We start from the raw sequence: 15,037 nt of genomic DNA, 5'->3' as shown, positions 1-15,037 counted from the left end.
ATGGCGAAAATTGGATGGACTAGAGAAGACCCGCCCAGGAGTCCCAGCCAATCGGTGGATGGCCATTGCAGTCCCCGCCACCTCAAATGGCCTGACGATGGTATGGACGTAAGCCACCTTTCATCTTCTTCCTATTGCATCTCTTCTACAATGTGATCAACTTTTTACAATTGTGTAGGTGTACAAGCTACGGCGCTGGGCGGCTTTCAGAGAGAGAAGTGAAAAAGCTTACGGCACCTGGGATTCCCAGGCGGTCTTCCATCCAGGTACTAACCAGGCCCTGCTCTGCTTAGCTTCCGAGATCAGACAAGATCGGGCGGAACCAGAGAGGTATGGCCGTAAGCTGCTTTTCATCTTTTTCCTAATCCTTTAAAACGTGTCAAAGATAATCAGAAGTTTCTTTTTCTAAAATTGAAGCAGTTCTTAGCATTGGCAAGAGAGGTTCCTAAAGCCTGCAGGTAACTTTACTTTTCTTCACTGGCAATTCTAACATGTTGGGTTAGCACCTGTATTTCAACGGCTAAATTACAAACAATAGTATGCCAATCGTAAATGTTGATCAACACTAATTTAGCAATCATGAAACGGAATCATTTTGGATAATATTGTCTAATTTCCTTTCATATCCAACGTTAAAACAGGTGTACAATCTACGGCGCTGGGCGGCTTTCGGAGAGAGAAGTGAAAAAGCTTACGGCACCTGGGATTCCCAGGCGGTCTTCCATCCAGGTACTAACCAGGCCCTGCTCTGCTTAGCTTCCGAGATCAGACGAGATCGGGCGGAACCAGAGAGGTATGGCCGTAAGCTGCTTTTCATCTTTTTCCTAATCCTTTAAAACGTGTCAAAGATAATCAGAAGTTTCTTTTTCTAAAATTGAAGCAGTTCTTAGCATTGGCAAGAGAGGTTCCTAAAGCCTGAAGGTAACTTTACTTTTCTTCACTGGCAATTCTAAAATGTTGGGTTAGCACCTGTATTTCAACGGCTAAATTACAAACAACAGTATGCCAATCGTAAATGTTGATCAACACTAATTTAGCAATCATGAAACGGAATCATTTTGGATAATATTGTCTAATTTCCTTTCATATCCAACGTTAAAACAACACTAAACATGCATCTCTTCAACAATGTGATATTCTTTTTGTAATTTGTAGGTGTACAATCTGCGGCGCTCGGCGGCTTTCGGAGAGAGAAGTGAAAAAGCTTACGGCACCTGGGATTCCCAGGCGGTCTTCCATCCAGGTACTAACCAGGCCCTGCTCTGCTTAGCTTCCGAGATCAGACGAGATCGGGCGGAACCAGAGAGGTATGGCCATAAGCTGCTTTTTATCTTTTTCCTAATCCTTTATAATGCGTCAAAAAATTATGTCACGCCTGCCGTTGGCATCTTTGTGTGGGTTAAATAAGGGTATGCAAAGAAGGCTGTGACATCCTATGGCGAAAATTGGATGGACTAGAGAAGACCCGCCCAGGAGTCCCAGCCAATCGGTGGATGGCCATTGCAGTCCCCGCCACCTCAAATGGCCTGACGATGGTATGGACGTAAGCCACCTTTCATCTTCTTCCTATTGCATCTCTTCTACAATGTGATAAACTTTTTACAATTGTGTAGGTGTACAAGCTACGGCGCTGGGCGGCTTTCAGAGAGAGAAGTGAAAAAGCTTACGGCACCTGGGATTCCCAGGCGGTCTTCCATCCAGGTACTAACCAGGCCCTGCTCTGCTTAGCTTCCGAGATCAGACGAGATCGGGCGGAACCAGAGAGGTATGGCCGTAAGCTGCTTTTTATCTTTTTCCTAATCCTTTATAATGCGTCAAAAAATTATGTCACGCCTGCCGTTGGCATCTTTGTGTGGGTTAAATAAGGGTATGCAAAGAAGGCTGTGACATCCTATGGCGAAAATTGGATGGACTAGAGAAGACCCGCCCAGGAGTCCCAGCCAATCGGTGGATGGCCATTGCAGTCCCCGCCACCTCAAATGGCCTGACGATGGTATGGACGTAAGCCACCTTTCATCTTCTTCCTATTGCATCTCTTCTACAATGTGATCAACTTTTTACAATTGTGTAGGTGTACAAGCTACGGCGCTGGGCGGCTTTCAGAGAGAGAAGTGAAAAAGCTTACGGCACCTGGGATTCCCAGGCGGTCTTCCATCCAGGTACTAACCAGGCCCTGCTCTGCTTAGCTTCCGAGATCAGACGAGATCGGGCGGAACCAGAGAGGTATGGCCGTAAGCTGCGTTTCAACTTTTTCCTAATCCTTTAAAACGTGTCAAAGATAATCAGAAGTTTCTTTTTCTAAAATTGAAGCAGTTCTTAGCATTGGCAAGAGAGGTTCCTAAAACCTGAAGGGAACTTTACTTTTCTTCACTGGTAAATCTAACATGTTTGGTTATCACCTGTATTTCAACGGCTAAATTACAAACAATAGTATGCCAATCGTAAATGTTGATCAACACTAATTTAGCAATCATGAAACGGAATCATTTTGGATAATATTGTCTAATTTCCTTTCATATCCAACGTTAAAACAGGTGTACAATCTACGGCGCTGGGCGGCTTTCGGAGAGAGAAGTGAAAAAGCTTACGGCACCTGGGATTCCCAGGCGGTCTTCCATCCAGGTACTAACCAGGCCCTGCTCTGCTTAGCTTCCGAGATCAGACGAGATCGGGCGGAACCAGAGAGGTATGGCCGTAAGCTGCTTTTCATCTTTTTCCTAATCCTTTAAAACGTGTCAAAGATAATCAGAAGTTTCTTTTTCTAAAATTGAAGCAGTTCTTAGCATTGGCAAGAGAGGTTCCTAAAGCCTGAAGGTAACTTTACTTTTCTTCACTGGCAATTCTAAAATGTTGGGTTAGCACCTGTATTTCAACGGCTAAATTACAAACAACAGTATGCCAATCGTAAATGTTGATCAACACTAATTTAGCAATCATGAAACGGAATCATTTTGGATAATATTGTCTAATTTCCTTTCATATCCAACGTTAAAACAACACTAAACATGCATCTCTTCAACAATGTGATATTCTTTTTGTAATTTGTAGGTGTACAATCTGCGGCGCTCGGCGGCTTTCGGAGAGAGAAGTGAAAAAGCTTACGGCACCTGGGATTCCCAGGCGGTCTTCCATCCAGGTACTAACCAGGCCCTGCTCTGCTTAGCTTCCGAGATCAGACGAGATCGGGCGGAACCAGAGAGGTATGGCCGTAAGCTGCTTTTTATCTTTTTCCTAATCCTTTATAATGCGTCAAAAAATTATGTCACGCCTGCCGTTGGCATCTTTGTGTGGGTTAAATAAGGGTATGCAAAGAAGGCTGTGACATCCTATGGCGAAAATTGGATGGACTAGAGAAGACCCGCCCAGGAGTCCCAGCCAATCGGTGGATGGCCATTGCAGTCCCCGCCACCTCAAATGGCCTGACGATGGTATGGACGTAAGCCACCTTTCATCTTCTTCCTATTGCATCTCTTCTACAATGTGATCAACTTTTTACAATTGTGTAGGTGTACAAGCTACGGCGCTGGGCGGCTTTCAGAGAGAGAAGTGAAAAAGCTTACGGCACCTGGGATTCCCAGGCGGTCTTCCATCCAGGTACTAACCAGGCCCTGCTCTGCTTAGCTTCCGAGATCAGACGAGATCGGGCGGAACCAGAGAGGTATGGCCGTAAGCTGCTTTTTATCTTTTTCCTAATCCTTTATAATGCGTCAAAAAATTATGTCACGCCTGCCGTTGGCATCTTTGTGTGGGTTAAATAAGGGTATGCAAAGAAGGCTGTGACATCCTATGGCGAAAATTGGATGGACTAGAGAAGACCCGCCCAGGAGTCCCAGCCAATCGGTGGATGGCCATTGCAGTCCCCGCCACCTCAAATGGCCTGACGATGGTATGGACGTAAGCCACCTTTCATCTTCTTCCTATTGCATCTCTTCTACAATGTGATCAACTTTTTACAATTGTGTAGGTGTACAAGCTACGGCGCTGGGCGGCTTTCAGAGAGAGAAGTGAAAAAGCTTACGGCACCTGGGATTCCCAGGCGGTCTTCCATCCAGGTACTAACCAGGCCCTGCTCTGCTTAGCTTCCGAGATCAGACGAGATCGGGCGGAACCAGAGAGGTATGGCCGTAAGCTGCGTTTCAACTTTTTCCTAATCCTTTAAAACGTGTCAAAGATAATCAGAAGTTTCTTTTTCTAAAATTGAAGCAGTTCTTAGCATTGGCAAGAGAGGTTCCTAAAACCTGAAGGGAACTTTACTTTTCTTCACTGGTAAATCTAACATGTTTGGTTAGCACCTGTATTTCAACGGCTAAATTACAAACAATAGTATGCCAATCGTAAAATGTTGATCAACACTAATTTAGCAATCATGAAACGGAATCATTTTGGATAATATTGTCTAATTTCCTTTCATATCCAACGTTAAAACAGGTGTACAATCTGCGGCGCTCGGCGGCTTTCAGAGAGAGAAGTGAAAAAGCTTACGGCACCTGGGATTCCCAGGCGGTCTTCCATCCAGGTACTAACCAGGCCCTGCTCTGCTTAGCTTCCGAGATCAGACAAATCGGGCGGAACCAGAGAGGTATGGCCGTAAGCTGCTTTTCATCTTTTTCCTAATCCTTTAAAACGTGTCAAAGATAATCAGAAGTTTCTTTTTCTAAAATTGAAGCAGTTCTTAGCATTGGCAAGAGAGGTTCCTAAAGCCTGAAGGTAACTTTACTTTTCTTCACTGGCAATTCTAACATGTTGGGTTAGCACCTGTATTTCAACGGCTAAATTACAAACAACAGTATGCCAATCGTAAATGTTGATCAACACTAATTTAGCAATCATGAAACGGAATCATTTTGGATAATATTGTCTAATTTCCTTTCATATCCAACGTTAAAACAGGTGTACAATCTGCGGCGCTCGGCGGCTTTCAGAGAGAGAAGTGAAAAAGCTTACGGCACCTGGGATTCCCAGGCGGTCTTCCATCCAGGTACTAACCAGGCCCTGCTCTGCTTAGCTTCCGAGATCAGACGAGATCGGGCGGAACCAGAGAGGTATGGCCGTAAGCTGCTTTTCATCTTTTTCCTAATCCTTTAAAACGTGTCAAAGATAATCAGAAGTTTCTTTTTCTAAAATTGAAGCAGTTCTTAGCATTGGCAAGAGAGGTTCCTAAAGCCTGAAGGTAACTTTACTTTTCTTCACTGGCAATTCTAACATGTTGGGTTAGCACCTGTATTTCAACGGCTAAATTACAAACAACAGTATGCCAATCGTAAATGTTGATCAACACTAATTTAGCAATCATGAAACGGAATCATTTTGGATAATATTGTCTAATTTCCTTTCATATCCAACGTTAAAACAGGTGTACAATCTGCGGCGCTCGGCGGCTTTCGGAGAGAGAAGTGAAAAAGCTTACGGCACCTGGGATTCCCAGGCGGTCTTCCATCCAGGTACTAACCAGTCCCTGCTCTGCTTAGCTTCCGAGATCAGACGAGATCGGGCGGAACCAGAGAGGTATGGCCGTAAGCTGCTTTTTATCTTTTTCCTAATCCTTTATAATGCGTCAAAAAATTATGTCACGCCTGCCGTTGGCATCTTTGTGTGGGTTAAATAAGGGTATGCAAAGAAGGCTGTGACATCCTATGGCGAAAATTGGATGGACTAGAGAAGACCCGCCCAGGAGTCCCAGCCAATCGGTGGATGGCCATTGCAGTCCCCGCCACCTCAAATGGCCTGATGATGGTATGGACGTAAGCCACCTTTCATCTTCTTCCTATTGCATCTCTTCTACAATGTGATAAACTTTTTACAATTGTGTAGGTGTACAAGCTACGGCGCTGGGCGGCTTTCAGAGAGAGAAGTGAAAATGCTTACGGCACCTGGGATTCCCAGGCGGTCTTCCATCCAGGTACTAACCAGGCCCTGCTCTGCTTAGCTTCCGAGATCAGACGAGATCGGGCGGAACCAGAGAGGTATGGCCGTAAGCTGCTCTTTATCTTTTTCCTAATCCTTTATAATGCGTCAAAAAATTATGTCACGCCTGCCATTGGCATCTTTGTGTGGGTTAAATAAGGGTATGCAAAGAAGGCTGTGACATCCTATGGCGAAAATTGGATGGACTAGAGAAGACCCGCCCAGGAGTCCCAGCCAATCGGTGGATGGCCATTGCAGTCCCTGCCACCTCAAATGGCCTGACGATGGTATGGACGTAAGCCACCTTTCATCTTCTTCCTATTGCATCTCTTCTACAATGTGATCAACTTTTTACAATTGTGTAGGTGTACAAGCTACGGCGCTGGGCGGCTTTCAGAGAGAGAAGTGAAAAAGCTTACGGCACCTGGGATTCCCAGGCGGTCTTCCATCCAGGTACTAACCAGGCCCTGCTCTGCTTAGCTTCCGAGATCAGACGAGATCGGGCGGAACCAGAGAGGTATGGCCGTAAACTGCTTTTCATCTTTTTCCTAATCCTTTAAAACGTGTCAAAGATAATCAGAAGTTTCTTTTTCTAAAATTGAAGCAGTTCTTAGCATTGGCAAGAGAGGTTCCTAAAACCTAAAGGGAACTTTACTTTTCTTCACTGGTAAATCTAACATGTTTGGTTAGCACCTGTATTTCAACGGCTAAATTACAAACAACAGTATGCCAATCGTAAATGTTGATCAACACTAATTTAGCAATCATGAAACGGAATCATTTTGGATAATATTGTCTAATTTCCTTTCATATCCAACGTTAAAACAACACTAAACATGCATCTCTTCAACAATGTGATATTCTTTTTGTAATTTGTAGGTGTACAATCTGCGGCGCTCGGCGGCTTTCGGAGAGAGAAGTGAAAAAGCTTACGGCACCTGGGATTCCCAGGCGGTCTTCCATCCAGGTACTAACCAGGCCCTGCTCTGCTTAGCTTCCGAGATCAGACGAGATCGGGCGGAACCAGAGAGGTATGGCCGTAAGCTGCTTTTTATCTTTTTCCTAATCCTTTATAATGCGTCAAAAAATTATGTCACGCCTGCCGTTGGCATCTTTGTGTGGGTTAAATAAGGGTATGCAAAGAAGGCTGTGACATCCTATGGCGAAAATTGGATGGACTAGAGAAGACCCGCCCAGGAGTCCCAGCCAATCGGTGGATGGCCATTGCAGTCCCCGCCACCTCAAATGGCCTGACGATGGTATGGACGTAAGCCACCTTTCATCTTCTTCCTATTGCATCTCTTCTACAATGTGATCAACTTTTTACAATTGTGTAGGTGTACAAGCTACGGCGCTGGGCGGCTTTCAGAGAGAGAAGTGAAAAAGCTTACGGCACCTGGGATTCCCAGGCGGTCTTCCATCCAGGTACTAACCAGGCCCTGCTCTGCTTAGCTTCCGAGATCAGACGAGATCGGGCGGAACCAGAGAGGTATGGCCGTAAGCTGCTTTTTATCTTTTTCCTAATCCTTTATAATGCGTCAAAAAATTATGTCACGCCTGCCGTTGGCATCTTTGTGTGGGTTAAATAAGGGTATGCAAAGAAGGCTGTGACATCCTATGGCGAAAATTGGATGGACTAGAGAAGACCCGCCCAGGAGTCCCAGCCAATCGGTGGATGGCCATTGCAGTCCCCGCCACCTCAAATGGCCTGACGATGGTATGGACGTAAGCCACCTTTCATCTTCTTCCTATTGCATCTCTTCTACAATGTGATCAACTTTTTACAATTGTGTAGGTGTACAAGCTACGGCGCTGGGCGGCTTTCAGAGAGAGAAGTGAAAAAGCTTACGGCACCTGGGATTCCCAGGCGGTCTTCCATCCAGGTACTAACCAGGCCCTGCTCTGCTTAGCTTCCGAGATCAGACGAGATCGGGCGGAACCAGAGAGGTATGGCCGTAAGCTGCTTTTCATCTTTTTCCTAATCCTTTAAAACGTGTCAAAGATAATCAGAAGTTTCTTTTTCTAAAATTGAAGCAGTTCTTAGCATTGGCAAGAGAGGTTCCTAAAGCCTGAAGGTAACTTTACTTTTCTTCACTGGCAATTCTAACATGTTGGGTTAGCACCTGTATTTCAACGGCTAAATTACAAACAACAGTATGCCAATCGTAAATGTTGATCAACACTAATTTAGCAATCATGAAACGGAATCATTTTGGATAATATTGTCTAATTTCCTTTCATATCCAACGTTAAAACAGGTGTACAATCTGCGGCGCTCGGCGGCTTTCGGAGAGAGAAGTGAAAAAGCTTACGGCACCTGGGATTCCCAGGCGGTCTTCCATCCAGGTACTAACCAGGCCCTGCTCTGCTTAGCTTCCGAGATCAGACGAGATCGGGCGGAACCAGAGAGGTATGGCCGTAAGCTGCTTTTTATCTTTTTCCTAATCCTTTATAATGCGTCAAAAAATTATGTCACGCCTGCCGTTGGCATCTTTGTGTGGGTTAAATAAGGGTATGCAAAGAAGGCTGTGACATCCTATGGCGAAAATTGGATGGACTAGAGAAGACCCGCCCAGGAGTCCCAGCCAATCGGTGGATAGCCATTGCAGTCCCCGCCACCTCAAATGGCCTGACGATGGTATGGACGTAAGCCACCTTTCATCTTCTTCCTATTGCATCTCTTCTACAATGTGATCAACTTTTTACAATTGTGTAGGTGTACAAGCTACGGCGCTGGGCGGCTTTCAGAGAGAGAAGTGAAAAAGCTTACGGCACCTGGGATTCCCAGGCGGTCTTCCATCCAGGTACTAACCAGGCCCTGCTCTGCTTAGCTTCCGAGATCAGACGAGATCGGGCGGAACCAGAGAGGTATGGCCGTAAGCTGCGTTTCAACTTTTTCCTAATCCTTTAAAACGTGTCAAAGATAATCAGAAGTTTCTTTTTCTAAAATTGAAGCAGTTCTTAGCATTGGCAAGAGAGGTTCCTAAAACCTGAAGGGAACTTTACTTTTCTTCACTGGTAAATCTAACATGTTTGGTTAGCACCTGTATTTCAACGGCTAAATTACAAACAATAGTATGCCAATCGTAAAATGTTGATCAACACTAATTTAGCAATCATGAAACGGAATCATTTTGGATAATATTGTCTAATTTCCTTTCATATCCAACGTTAAAACAGGTGTACAATCTGCGGCGCTCGGCGGCTTTCAGAGAGAGAAGTGAAAAAGCTTACGGCACCTGGGATTCCCAGGCGGTCTTCCATCCAGGTACTAACCAGGCCCTGCTCTGCTTAGCTTCCGAGATCAGACAAATCGGGCGGAACCAGAGAGGTATGGCCGTAAGCTGCTTTTCATCTTTTTCCTAATCCTTTAAAACGTGTCAAAGATAATCAGAAGTTTCTTTTTCTAAAATTGAAGCAGTTCTTAGCATTGGCAAGAGAGGTTCCTAAAGCCTGAAGGTAACTTTACTTTTCTTCACTGGCAATTCTAACATGTTGGGTTAGCACCTGTATTTCAACGGCTAAATTACAAACAACAGTATGCCAATCGTAAATGTTGATCAACACTAATTTAGCAATCATGAAACGGAATCATTTTGGATAATATTGTCTAATTTCCTTTCATATCCAACGTTAAAACAGGTGTACAATCTGCGGCGCTCGGCGGCTTTCGGAGAGAGAAGTGAAAAAGCTTACGGCACCTGGGATTCCCAGGCGGTCTTCCATCCAGGTACTAACCAGGCCCTGCTCTGCTTAGCTTCCGAGATCAGACGAGATCGGGCGGAACCAGAGAGGTATGGCCGTAAGCTGCTTTTTATCTTTTTCCTAATCCTTTATAATGCGTCAAAAAATTATGTCACGCCTGCCGTTGGCATCTTTGTGTGGGTTAAATAAGGGTATGCAAAGAAGGCTGTGACATCCTATGGCGAAAATTGGATGGACTAGAGAAGACCCGCCCAGGAGTCCCAGCCAATCGGTGGATGGCCATTGCAGTCCCCGCCACCTCAAATGGCCTGACGATGGTATGGACGTAAGCCACCTTTCATCTTCTTCCTATTGCATCTCTTCTACAATGTGATCAACTTTTTACAATTGTGTAGGTGTACAAGCTACGGCGCTGGGCGGCTTTCAGAGAGAGAAGTGAAAAAGCTTACGGCACCTGGGATTCCCAGGCGGTCTTCCATCCAGGTACTAACCAGGCCCTGCTCTGCTTAGCTTCCGAGATCAGACGAGATCGGGCGGAACCAGAGAGGTATGGCCGTAAGCTGCTTTTTATCTTTTTCCTAATCCTTTATAATGCGTCAAAAAATTATGTCACGCCTGCCGTTGGCATCTTTGTGTGGGTTAAATAAGGGTATGCAAAGAAGGCTGTGACATCCTATGGCGAAAATTGGATGGACTAGAGAAGACCCGCCCAGGAGTCCCAGCCAATCGGTGGATAGCCATTGCAGTCCCCGCCACCTCAAATGGCCTGACGATGGTATGGACGTAAGCCACCTTTCATCTTCTTCCTATTGCATCTCTTCTACAATGTGATCAACTTTTTACAATTGTGTAGGTGTACAAGCTACGGCGCTGGGCGGCTTTCAGAGAGAGAAGTGAAAAAGCTTACGGCACCTGGGATTCCCAGGCGGTCTTCCATCCAGGTACTAACCAGGCCCTGCTCTGCTTAGCTTCCGAGATCAGACGAGATCGGGCGGAACCAGAGAGGTATGGCCGTAAGCTGCGTTTCAACTTTTTCCTAATCCTTTAAAACGTGTCAAAGATAATCAGAAGTTTCTTTTTCTAAAATTGAAGCAGTTCTTAGCATTGGCAAGAGAGGTTCCTAAAACCTGAAGGGAACTTTACTTTTCTTCACTGGTAAATCTAACATGTTTGGTTAGCACCTGTATTTCAACGGCTAAATTACAAACAATAGTATGCCAATCGTAAAATGTTGATCAACACTAATTTAGCAATCATGAAACGGAATCATTTTGGATAATATTGTCTAATTTCCTTTCATATCCAACGTTAAAACAGGTGTACAATCTGCGGCGCTCGGCGGCTTTCAGAGAGAGAAGTGAAAAAGCTTACGGCACCTGGGATTCCCAGGCGGTCTTCCATCCAGGTACTAACCAGGCCCTGCTCTGCTTAGCTTCCGAGATCAGACAAATCGGGCGGAACCAGAGAGGTATGGCCGTAAGCTGCTTTTCATCTTTTTCCTAATCCTTTAAAACGTGTCAAAGATAATCAGAAGTTTCTTTTTCTAAAATTGAAGCAGTTCTTAGCATTGGCAAGAGAGGTTCCTAAAGCCTGAAGGTAACTTTACTTTTCTTCACTGGCAATTCTAACATGTTGGGTTAGCACCTGTATTTCAACGGCTAAATTACAAACAACAGTATGCCAATCGTAAATGTTGATCAACACTAATTTAGCAATCATGAAACGGAATCATTTTGGATAATATTGTCTAATTTCCTTTCATATCCAACGTTAAAACAGGTGTACAATCTGCGGCGCTCGGCGGCTTTCAGAGAGAGAAGTGAAAAAGCTTACGGCACCTGGGATTCCCAGGCGGTCTTCCATCCAGGTACTAACCAGGCCCTGCTCTGCTTAGCTTCCGAGATCAGACGAGATCGGGCGGAACCAGAGAGGTATGGCCGTAAGCTGCTTTTCATCTTTTTCCTAATCCTTTAAAACGTGTCAAAGATAATCAGAAGTTTCTTATTCTAAAATTGAAGCAGTTCTTAGCATTGGCAAGAGAGGTTCCTAAAGCCTGAAGGTAACTTTACTTTTCTTCACTGGCAATTCTAACATGTTGGGTTAGCACCTGTATTTCAACGGCTAAATTACAAACAACAGTATGCCAATCGTAAATGTTGATCAACACTAATTTAGCAATCATGAAACGGAATCATTTTGGATAATATTGTCTAATTTCCTTTCATATCCAACGTTAAAACAGGTGTACAATCTGCGGCGCTCGGCGGCTTTCGGAGAGAGAAGTGAAAAAGCTTACGGCACCTGGGATTCCCAGGCGGTCTTCCATCCAGGTACTAACCAGTCCCTGCTCTGCTTAGCTTCCGAGATCAGACGAGATCGGGCGGAACCAGAGAGGTATGGCCGTAAGCTGCTTTTTATCTTTTTCCTAATCCTTTATAATGCGTCAAAAAATTATGTCACGCCTGCCGTTGGCATCTTTGTGTGGGTTAAATAAGGGTATGCAAAGAAGGCTGTGACATCCTATGGCGAAAATTGGATGGACTAGAGAAGACCCGCCCAGGAGTCCCAGCCAATCGGTGGATGGCCATTGCAGTCCCCGCCACCTCAAATGGCCTGATGATGGTATGGACGTAAGCCACCTTTCATCTTCTTCCTATTGCATCTCTTCTACAATGTGATAAACTTTTTACAATTGTGTAGGTGTACAAGCTACGGCGCTGGGCGGCTTTCAGAGAGAGAAGTGAAAATGCTTACGGCACCTGGGATTCCCAGGCGGTCTTCCATCCAGGTACTAACCAGGCCCTGCTCTGCTTAGCTTCCGAGATCAGACGAGATCGGGCGGAACCAGAGAGGTATGGCCGTAAGCTGCTCTTTATCTTTTTCCTAATCCTTTATAATGCGTCAAAAAATTATGTCACGCCTGCCATTGGCATCTTTGTGTGGGTTAAATAAGGGTATGCAAAGAAGGCTGTGACATCCTATGGCGAAAATTGGATGGACTAGAGAAGACCCGCCCAGGAGTCCCAGCCAATCGGTGGATGGCCATTGCAGTCCCTGCCACCTCAAATGGCCTGACGATGGTATGGACGTAAGCCACCTTTCATCTTCTTCCTATTGCATCTCTTCTACAATGTGATCAACTTTTTACAATTGTGTAGGTGTACAAGCTACGGCGCTGGGCGGCTTTCAGAGAGAGAAGTGAAAAAGCTTACGGCACCTGGGATTCCCAGGCGGTCTTCCATCCAGGTACTAACCAGGCCCTGCTCTGCTTAGCTTCCGAGATCAGACGAGATCGGGCGGAACCAGAGAGGTATGGCCGTAAGCTGCTTTTCATCTTTTTCCTAATCCTTTAAAACGTGTCAAAGATAATCAGAAGTTTCTTATTCTAAAATTGAAGCAGTTCTTAGCATTGGCAAGAGAGGTTCCTAAAGCCTGAAGGTAACTTTACTTTTCTTCACTGGCAATTCTAACATGTTGGGTTAGCACCTGTATTTCAACGGCTAAATTACAAACAACAGTATGCCAATCGTAAATGTTGATCAACACTAATTTAGCAATCATGAAACGGAATCATTTTGGATAATATTGTCTAATTTCCTTTCATATCCAACGTTAAAACAGGTGTACAATCTGCGGCGCTCGGCGGCTTTCGGAGAGAGAAGTGAAAAAGCTTACGGCACCTGGGATTCCCAGGCGGTCTTCCATCCAGGTACTAACCAGTCCCTGCTCTGCTTAGCTTCCGAGATCAGACGAGATCGGGCGGAACCAGAGAGGTATGGCCGTAAGCTGCTTTTTATCTTTTTCCTAATCCTTTATAATGCGTCAAAAAATTATGTCACGCCTGCCGTTGGCATCTTTGTGTGGGTTAAATAAGGGTATGCAAAGAAGGCTGTGACATCCTATGGCGAAAATTGGATGGACTAGAGAAGACCCGCCCAGGAGTCCCAGCCAATCGGTGGATGGCCATTGCAGTCCCCGCCACCTCAAATGGCCTGATGATGGTATGGACGTAAGCCACCTTTCATCTTCTTCCTATTGCATCTCTTCTACAATGTGATAAACTTTTTACAATTGTGTAGGTGTACAAGCTACGGCGCTGGGCGGCTTTCAGAGAGAGAAGTGAAAATGCTTACGGCACCTGGGATTCCCAGGCGGTCTTCCATCCAGGTACTAACCAGGCCCTGCTCTGCTTAGCTTCCGAGATCAGACGAGATCGGGCGGAACCAGAGAGGTATGGCCGTAAGCTGCTCTTTATCTTTTTCCTAATCCTTTATAATGCGTCAAAAAATTATGTCACGCCTGCCATTGGCATCTTTGTGTGGGTTAAATAAGGGTATGCAAAGAAGGCTGTGACATCCTATGGCGAAAATTGGATGGACTAGAGAAGACCCGCCCAGGAGTCCCAGCCAATCGGTGGATGGCCATTGCAGTCCCTGCCACCTCAAATGGCCTGACGATGGTATGGACGTAAGCCACCTTTCATCTTCTTCCTATTGCATCTCTTCTACAATGTGATCAACTTTTTACAATTGTGTAGGTGTACAAGCTACGGCGCTGGGCGGCTTTCAGAGAGAGAAGTGAAAAAGCTTACGGCACCTGGGATTCCCAGGCGGTCTTCCATCCAGGTACTAACCAGGCCCTGCTCTGCTTAGCTTCCGAGATCAGACGAGATCGGGCGGAACCAGAGAGGTATGGCCGTAAACTGCTTTTCATCTTTTTCCTAATCCTTTAAAACGTGTCAAAGATAATCAGAAGTTTCTTTTTCTAAAATTGAAGCAGTTCTTAGCATTGGCAAGAGAGGTTCCTAAAACCTAAAGGGAACTTTACTTTTCTTCACTGGTAAATCTAACATGTTTGGTTAGCACCTGTATTTCAACGGCTAAATTACAAACAACAGTATGCCAATAGTAAATGTTGATCAACACCAATTTAGCAAACATGAAACGGAATCATGTTTGATAATATTGTCTAAATGCCTTTCATATCCAACGTTAAAACAACAATAAACATGCATCTCTTCAACAATGTGATATACTTTTTGTAATTTGTAGGTGTACAATCTGCGGCGCTCGGCGGCTTTCGGAGAGAGAAGTGAAAAAGCTTACGGCACCTGGGATTCCCAGGCGGTCTTCCATCCAGGTACTAACCAGGCCCTGCTCTGCTTAGCTTCCGAGATCAGACGAGATCGGGCGGAACCAGAGAGGTATGGCCGTAAGCTGCTTTTTATCTTTTTCCTAATCCTTTATAATGCGTCAAAAAATTATGTCACGCCTGCCGTTGGCATCTTTGTGTGGGTTAAATAAGGGTATGCAAAGAAGGCTGTGACATCCTATGGCGAAAATTGGATGGACTAGAGAAGACCCGCCCAGGAGTCCCAGCCAATCGGTGGATGGCCATTGCAGTCCCCGCCACCTCAAATGGCCTGACG

At 45.2% G+C, this 15,037-nt stretch overlaps 29 non-coding genes and 3 pseudogenes across 29 annotated transcripts; all 32 read right to left on the bottom strand.

Annotated features, from left to right (window-relative positions):
• Positions 1–225: 225 nt before the first annotated feature.
• LOC119208861 (5S ribosomal RNA) lies at positions 226–344 on the bottom strand. Its single transcript, XR_005119481.2, has one exon. It is a non-coding gene; the product is annotated as a 5S ribosomal RNA (ribosomal RNA).
• A 344-nt stretch (positions 345–688) lies between these two features.
• On the bottom strand, positions 689–807 carry LOC119208855 (5S ribosomal RNA). The gene has a single exon (XR_005119475.2). It is a non-coding gene; the product is annotated as a 5S ribosomal RNA (ribosomal RNA).
• Positions 808–1,202: 395 nt separating this feature from the next.
• LOC134111068 (5S ribosomal RNA) lies at positions 1,203–1,321 on the bottom strand. Its single transcript, XR_009944451.1, has one exon. It is a non-coding gene; the product is annotated as a 5S ribosomal RNA (ribosomal RNA).
• A 339-nt stretch (positions 1,322–1,660) lies between these two features.
• On the bottom strand, positions 1,661–1,779 carry LOC134111040 (5S ribosomal RNA). Its single transcript, XR_009944423.1, has one exon. It is a non-coding gene; the product is annotated as a 5S ribosomal RNA (ribosomal RNA).
• A 339-nt stretch (positions 1,780–2,118) lies between these two features.
• Positions 2,119–2,237, bottom strand: LOC134111039 (5S ribosomal RNA). The gene has a single exon (XR_009944422.1). It is a non-coding gene; the product is annotated as a 5S ribosomal RNA (ribosomal RNA).
• Positions 2,238–2,581: 344 nt separating this feature from the next.
• On the bottom strand, positions 2,582–2,700 carry LOC134111038 (5S ribosomal RNA). Its single transcript, XR_009944421.1, has one exon. It is a non-coding gene; the product is annotated as a 5S ribosomal RNA (ribosomal RNA).
• Positions 2,701–3,095: 395 nt separating this feature from the next.
• Positions 3,096–3,214, bottom strand: LOC134111037 (5S ribosomal RNA). Its single transcript, XR_009944420.1, has one exon. It is a non-coding gene; the product is annotated as a 5S ribosomal RNA (ribosomal RNA).
• A 339-nt stretch (positions 3,215–3,553) lies between these two features.
• On the bottom strand, positions 3,554–3,672 carry LOC134111036 (5S ribosomal RNA). Its single transcript, XR_009944419.1, has one exon. It is a non-coding gene; the product is annotated as a 5S ribosomal RNA (ribosomal RNA).
• Positions 3,673–4,011: 339 nt separating this feature from the next.
• On the bottom strand, positions 4,012–4,130 carry LOC134111035 (5S ribosomal RNA). Its single transcript, XR_009944418.1, has one exon. It is a non-coding gene; the product is annotated as a 5S ribosomal RNA (ribosomal RNA).
• Positions 4,131–4,475: 345 nt separating this feature from the next.
• On the bottom strand, positions 4,476–4,593 carry LOC134111449 (5S ribosomal RNA; annotated as a pseudogene).
• Positions 4,594–4,937: 344 nt separating this feature from the next.
• LOC134111034 (5S ribosomal RNA) lies at positions 4,938–5,056 on the bottom strand. The gene has a single exon (XR_009944417.1). It is a non-coding gene; the product is annotated as a 5S ribosomal RNA (ribosomal RNA).
• Positions 5,057–5,400: 344 nt separating this feature from the next.
• On the bottom strand, positions 5,401–5,519 carry LOC134111410 (5S ribosomal RNA). The gene has a single exon (XR_009944793.1). It is a non-coding gene; the product is annotated as a 5S ribosomal RNA (ribosomal RNA).
• Positions 5,520–5,858: 339 nt separating this feature from the next.
• On the bottom strand, positions 5,859–5,977 carry LOC134111047 (5S ribosomal RNA). The gene has a single exon (XR_009944430.1). It is a non-coding gene; the product is annotated as a 5S ribosomal RNA (ribosomal RNA).
• Positions 5,978–6,316: 339 nt separating this feature from the next.
• LOC134111067 (5S ribosomal RNA) lies at positions 6,317–6,435 on the bottom strand. Its single transcript, XR_009944450.1, has one exon. It is a non-coding gene; the product is annotated as a 5S ribosomal RNA (ribosomal RNA).
• A 395-nt stretch (positions 6,436–6,830) lies between these two features.
• Positions 6,831–6,949, bottom strand: LOC134111033 (5S ribosomal RNA). The gene has a single exon (XR_009944416.1). It is a non-coding gene; the product is annotated as a 5S ribosomal RNA (ribosomal RNA).
• Positions 6,950–7,288: 339 nt separating this feature from the next.
• LOC134111032 (5S ribosomal RNA) lies at positions 7,289–7,407 on the bottom strand. The gene has a single exon (XR_009944415.1). It is a non-coding gene; the product is annotated as a 5S ribosomal RNA (ribosomal RNA).
• A 339-nt stretch (positions 7,408–7,746) lies between these two features.
• Positions 7,747–7,865, bottom strand: LOC134111030 (5S ribosomal RNA). Its single transcript, XR_009944413.1, has one exon. It is a non-coding gene; the product is annotated as a 5S ribosomal RNA (ribosomal RNA).
• A 344-nt stretch (positions 7,866–8,209) lies between these two features.
• Positions 8,210–8,328, bottom strand: LOC134111029 (5S ribosomal RNA). The gene has a single exon (XR_009944412.1). It is a non-coding gene; the product is annotated as a 5S ribosomal RNA (ribosomal RNA).
• Positions 8,329–8,667: 339 nt separating this feature from the next.
• LOC134111028 (5S ribosomal RNA) lies at positions 8,668–8,786 on the bottom strand. The gene has a single exon (XR_009944411.1). It is a non-coding gene; the product is annotated as a 5S ribosomal RNA (ribosomal RNA).
• Positions 8,787–9,131: 345 nt separating this feature from the next.
• On the bottom strand, positions 9,132–9,249 carry LOC134111448 (5S ribosomal RNA; annotated as a pseudogene).
• A 344-nt stretch (positions 9,250–9,593) lies between these two features.
• Positions 9,594–9,712, bottom strand: LOC134111027 (5S ribosomal RNA). The gene has a single exon (XR_009944410.1). It is a non-coding gene; the product is annotated as a 5S ribosomal RNA (ribosomal RNA).
• Positions 9,713–10,051: 339 nt separating this feature from the next.
• On the bottom strand, positions 10,052–10,170 carry LOC134111026 (5S ribosomal RNA). Its single transcript, XR_009944409.1, has one exon. It is a non-coding gene; the product is annotated as a 5S ribosomal RNA (ribosomal RNA).
• A 339-nt stretch (positions 10,171–10,509) lies between these two features.
• LOC134111025 (5S ribosomal RNA) lies at positions 10,510–10,628 on the bottom strand. Its single transcript, XR_009944408.1, has one exon. It is a non-coding gene; the product is annotated as a 5S ribosomal RNA (ribosomal RNA).
• A 345-nt stretch (positions 10,629–10,973) lies between these two features.
• On the bottom strand, positions 10,974–11,091 carry LOC134111447 (5S ribosomal RNA; annotated as a pseudogene).
• A 344-nt stretch (positions 11,092–11,435) lies between these two features.
• Positions 11,436–11,554, bottom strand: LOC134111024 (5S ribosomal RNA). Its single transcript, XR_009944407.1, has one exon. It is a non-coding gene; the product is annotated as a 5S ribosomal RNA (ribosomal RNA).
• Positions 11,555–11,898: 344 nt separating this feature from the next.
• Positions 11,899–12,017, bottom strand: LOC134111409 (5S ribosomal RNA). The gene has a single exon (XR_009944792.1). It is a non-coding gene; the product is annotated as a 5S ribosomal RNA (ribosomal RNA).
• A 339-nt stretch (positions 12,018–12,356) lies between these two features.
• LOC134111046 (5S ribosomal RNA) lies at positions 12,357–12,475 on the bottom strand. Its single transcript, XR_009944429.1, has one exon. It is a non-coding gene; the product is annotated as a 5S ribosomal RNA (ribosomal RNA).
• Positions 12,476–12,814: 339 nt separating this feature from the next.
• Positions 12,815–12,933, bottom strand: LOC134111023 (5S ribosomal RNA). The gene has a single exon (XR_009944406.1). It is a non-coding gene; the product is annotated as a 5S ribosomal RNA (ribosomal RNA).
• Positions 12,934–13,277: 344 nt separating this feature from the next.
• LOC134111407 (5S ribosomal RNA) lies at positions 13,278–13,396 on the bottom strand. Its single transcript, XR_009944790.1, has one exon. It is a non-coding gene; the product is annotated as a 5S ribosomal RNA (ribosomal RNA).
• Positions 13,397–13,735: 339 nt separating this feature from the next.
• LOC134111045 (5S ribosomal RNA) lies at positions 13,736–13,854 on the bottom strand. The gene has a single exon (XR_009944428.1). It is a non-coding gene; the product is annotated as a 5S ribosomal RNA (ribosomal RNA).
• Positions 13,855–14,193: 339 nt separating this feature from the next.
• LOC134111066 (5S ribosomal RNA) lies at positions 14,194–14,312 on the bottom strand. Its single transcript, XR_009944449.1, has one exon. It is a non-coding gene; the product is annotated as a 5S ribosomal RNA (ribosomal RNA).
• Positions 14,313–14,707: 395 nt separating this feature from the next.
• Positions 14,708–14,826, bottom strand: LOC134111022 (5S ribosomal RNA). The gene has a single exon (XR_009944405.1). It is a non-coding gene; the product is annotated as a 5S ribosomal RNA (ribosomal RNA).
• Positions 14,827–15,037: the final 211 nt, after the last annotated feature.

Source organism: Pungitius pungitius, unplaced genomic scaffold, assembly GCF_949316345.1.
Source record: "Pungitius pungitius unplaced genomic scaffold, fPunPun2.1 scaffold_29, whole genome shotgun sequence".
Classification (NCBI taxonomy): domain Eukaryota; kingdom Metazoa; phylum Chordata; class Actinopteri; order Perciformes; family Gasterosteidae; genus Pungitius; species Pungitius pungitius.
This window is presented reverse-complemented; position numbering and strand designations above follow the sequence as displayed.